Source organism: Syngnathus scovelli, chromosome 18, assembly GCF_024217435.2.
Source record: "Syngnathus scovelli strain Florida chromosome 18, RoL_Ssco_1.2, whole genome shotgun sequence".
Classification (NCBI taxonomy): domain Eukaryota; kingdom Metazoa; phylum Chordata; class Actinopteri; order Syngnathiformes; family Syngnathidae; genus Syngnathus; species Syngnathus scovelli.
Window position 1 is genome coordinate 3,157,781 of NC_090864.1, and position 4,820 is coordinate 3,162,600.

At 46.6% G+C, this 4,820-nt stretch overlaps 1 long non-coding RNA gene across 1 annotated transcript; it reads right to left on the bottom strand.

Annotated features, from left to right (window-relative positions):
• Window positions 1-2,995: 2,995 nt before the first annotated feature.
• On the bottom strand, window positions 2,996-4,071 carry LOC125986002 (uncharacterized). Its single transcript, XR_007487516.2, has 3 exons — window positions 3,383-4,071; window positions 3,194-3,275; window positions 2,996-3,102 (listed from the first exon to the last, which is right to left on the bottom strand). It is a non-coding gene; the product is annotated as an uncharacterized lncRNA (long non-coding RNA).
• Window positions 4,072-4,820: the final 749 nt, after the last annotated feature.

Genomic DNA, 4,820 nt, shown 5'->3' on the forward strand with positions numbered 1-4,820 from the left:
CCTCATAGGGAAATTCTGGTGTCAAAACAAAAAGTTTGATAAGATCAAGGAATAACAGCCATGAAAACTTTTGACAGTTAAGACTAACACTGCATGAGACTCACACCAAGTGACAGTGAACGCGATGACAAATGTGATAGGACTCGGAAAACAAATGCCTTAACATGGCAAAGTGAAAATAATGTAGTGGAGTAGACTGTTGGAGGAAGACTTTTGAGTATCTTTACCCAGGTGCTCGATCAGAACGATGGATTAGGACAAGATTATTTAAGGACCTACTGAGGCTGCTTCTTTCCCCATGCTCACCCATGAACATGCTCAGCAGTACAAATGACTGAATTTTTAGGCATTTAATTGGCAATTTTACAGTAAAGGTCCGGTACAAATGTACGAAATATTCACTTGGGAAGAACATCCAGAAATGAAGGGTTTACCGTTAATATTCGCTGATAGCCTGTTCACTTACACATACTAAATTTGTTTGTTGTTGTATGAGTGATAGATGCAAATGGATTGGCGCTTGTGTGGTTACGAATATGTGTATGTGTGTGTGTGTTGAGGGCAGTATGAAAGGCCAAAGTATTTTGTAGTTGGTATGAAAGGGTCACAGTTGAGGGTAAGATTCCTCTCACCTGAGACGGGAACACCCAAGCGTGATGACTAACAGCCGATGGTTAATCAAAGGCACCATGAACAACAAAAATAGTTCATGGAGAAGGCCGAATTCAGCAACACGGATGGACAAGACAGGACTGATATCGAACACTAGGACGATGGACATATGACATGACGAACCTGGACTCACCCGACAAGGTGACAGACTATGTAGATGACAACCATACATCTGGAACTTAAGCTTGCTTGTGGCAAGTGCGAGCTTTGCTTTGTTTTTGTGTGTCACTTGACTTATTGCAGCGTCAACCGCCAGCCGAGGAGCAGATTGCTGGTTGTTTTATAACTTGTATTACTTTTGCAGGCTGTCGATTGCAGTCTTGGGAAGTTTATGTTGAATTCACGTGAAAATGTTAACCCTAACCCTTTTGATTTTTATGATGATTGATGATTTTCAGGACAGAATCCCCGTGCGCCATGATTCATGGTGTGTCTATTTTCATTCAGTAGATACTCGATTCCTGTGTAGTTTTGTGAGTACAAGTGTCCATTGTTGGTATTGCCGAGTGTGAGGTGCACAGTCAATTTTCAGGAACTAGGGGATGACGATCTTGGATGAGTGCAAGGTTCGACAGGACTGGCTGCAAGACATATGATGATGTGGTAGGACATTTGCCGGTTCCTTTTTGGATGCCTAATGACACATTGGGCGAATGTGTCAAAGGGGGGTGGGGTTACGTTTGAGTGCGTAAGTAGATACATATAAAATTTAATTGTGACATTCAATGCTTTTTTGGATTCACTTGTTTTGGAGGCTTTAACTGGACGTGCCAGAATTCAACAGGCAGCAGTCACAGGAGAAATCGTGCGAGACTGACAGGACGATGAGAAATAAGGAAGATAATTCATAACTCCTGGGGGAGTGTTGTTGTTTGTTTGTTTGTTTTAGGTTCACGCGGGCCTCTGGATCGTTGGAGTAGATGCAGGGACGCTTGGAGGTTCTATTGAACACTCCGATGAGACAACGACCACCAATCATCCCCGTGCCCCGAACAACCACAAAGGAGAAGAATTGTTTGCTGACGACTGGTTATGGAGATGTCGATTACTAGGGAACTCCTGGACGCTGACCGGGGCCTGGGAAGAGACTCTGAGGACAGTGAAGTGGACATAAAGATCTTGGATGGACAGCAGGCCCTGGGCAGTGATCCCAGAGCAATTCACTACAGACACATACATATGCAAGACTAAGAGCATTTCAACTTTGCAGTATGCTGTGATATTGTGTCAATATTATGTCCTTCATTACTTTAGCAAATGACCACATGCGGCATTATTTTAATTTGTCACATGACTAAAAGGTTGACATCAGCGTCTGCTGTCCAGAATATCATGTTGGCCCAGCGTGAACAAGATGAGTGGGACCGCGTTGCGTAAATCGCTGTCTATTTTTTCCTTGACGATCCAGAACAAAATACATTCCATTATGACGAACATAGCCAAAGCCGGATGAAGGGCTGTACTTCTGCTAAACTCTGGAATGTAAACTTTCATGCTTTTTGATGGTACTATACTATATTGTGTAAGCATATACTCATTTATACACATATGTAGTTATTAGTTGATGTTTTGTTTTCCCATGAATTCCAATGTTAAACAGGGGGGAATGTTGGAAATAATATACTTTTTATCATTGGATTCTATGTAACTACTTTTGTGTGCAAGATTCTCCGCAGTATGTGACCATCTGGCCTCGTGAAAATGACTTGGGGGCATATGGCAGTCATTAGCCATGCTATACAATAAGCCCCACAGTTAGCTAGACATGTGCAGATCATGAGATTGTCATGGGACGGCTGAAGCGGACAAAGGTCTTATTTAAGTTGAAGTCATGAGTACGGCACAGCAATGTATTCCCAGAGGCACTAAAGACTACGTCTTTGTTGAGACGTCCATACTGCCCCGTCCATAAGAGTACCCCCTGTGTTCTGTGGTAATGGGATATAACTATGGAATGTTCTTCCTGTCTGGAAACCTATTCGACCATGTACACTTGCCCCTTTGTTTCTCTCTCAATAAAAGGCACGGCTAAATTCGAGCAGAGCGCGTATCTCAGCCACACTTGCTGCGTGTGTTTGGGGTGCGCCCTTCTGCACAGAAGAAAACGCTAAGCCAAAAAGACCTACCGCCTCTGAGATTGATTTCAGATAAATGTTGTCAACCCAACAGTCGCTGTAGGTCGTAGTGCAGTCATGCGTCAGCAGGGTGAAGAGCAATGGACTGAGCACGCAGCCCTGGGGGGGCCCCCGTGCTCAGCGTGATGCCGGCGGAGATTTTGTCGGAGATATATATATAAAACACACATACTGTTATACATACCTGTCGCCATGGACAGTTGGTGTCCCCATAGTCGTACACAATTTCTTCTCCTTTGTTTATTTTTGTGATTGCAAAAGCACACAGATGTGTTTTTTTCTGTTTATCCAGTATCTGTTGGTCATATAAGTAGGAATTACAGTCATTAACAGTATTTTTTCTGTCTGACGGTTTCAACAGTGTGTACATATATATTGTTACTTACTATTCTAATTTTGCTGTTTGGCTTTATGTGATCGTCATTTATGAATCTTCCAAGTCTTGCTGTGTCCTTGCTGCCATCCACGCTGTATAGGGGATTTATTGCACTTATTTAGTCTTTGTTGCATTTCAGCGATATTATTAAACATAGCTGAAGCATCTATAACTAAATGATTCATTCAACAGTTCTTACCAGAAAATCTGTCCCTGGAAAGAGTAAAAATACAGAAATGCTGCATCTGTATCTAAGTATTGTTTGAACAGGGCTTCTCCTTCTGAACTTGTCACGTGCCTTCCAACGTATTCAAGCAAGAACTCACCTGCCTCCATGTTTTTGGTGGCGATTATTCCATAACCTGAAAAATGTGAGTATTTACATTTAATTATAGTATGATAAAAAAAAAAAAATGCAATAGGGCTCAGGCACGGTGATGTCACAGTTTTGCATAGCAGACCCGTAGGAGAGCCTTAAATTCTAATGTGATAACATACCTTTCTCTTTGTTGATTAATCTTTTTTGAAATGTGGGTTTATTGTCACGGTCGGGGGTGGAGCATGGAGCAGGACGACCAAGTGCAGCTTGGACCAGGGTTTATTGGCGGAACTCAAAATACAGACTCGGTAAACTGACATGACTTAACAAAACAAAATGACTTCCCAACCAAAACATACTTGAAACCGACAGGAACCAAAAGGACATGAAGACGAGATGACAGCAACCAACACGACAGCAACCAATGATCCGACAGGGAGTGAGGGGCAGACAGGACTTATATACATGACAGGTTAACGAGAGGCAGGTGGGAATAATCACACTGGTCATTGACACACAGGAGGGGAGGGGCGAGCACACAGACAGAAACCAAGACAACAGACACATAGTGGAGCAGTTGGGGAAGAGACGTGACACAACCCCCCCCCCCCCCACAAGGGACGGCTCTCGACGTCCCAAAAAAAAAACTAGGGGAACCGAACCGCACTCGGGCGGCGACTTGGGGGACAGAACCCCACTCGGGCGGCGACTTCGGGGACAGAACCCCACTCGGGCGGCGACTTCGGGGACAGAACCGCGCTCGGGCGGCGACTTCGGGGAACAGAACCGCGCTCGGGCGGCGACTTGGGGAACAGAACCGCGCTCGGGCGACGACTTGGGGAACCGAACCGCGCTCGGGCGGCGACTTGGGGAACTGAACCGCGCTCGGGCGGCGACTTGGGGAAACAGAACCGCAATCAGCGGCATACGAAAGTCAGCGCCGCAATCGGCGGCATTTAAAAGTCCAGATCGCGATCAGCGTCAATCGGAAGGCGGAGCTGTGGCAGCAGCATGAGCCACCACGCGCCACAGCAGTGGGAGTGGGGCCAGGGACGATCGCGGGTCCGGCGCAGCTGGCTTGAAATCTGGCGACGCCCGCAGGTCCTGCAACGCCGGGATGGAGCCCGGTGGTGGCCGCGAGTCTGATGGCGCCGGGAGGCACTCCGATAGCGGCCGCGGGTCCGGCGTCGTGGCAGCGAAGTCCGATGATGGTCTCAGAGGCGATGGTGCCGGGAGGAACTCCGATGGCGGCCGCGGGTCCGGCGTCGCGCCAGTGAAGTCCGATGACGGTCGCGGAGCCGATGGCGCCGGGGGGGAA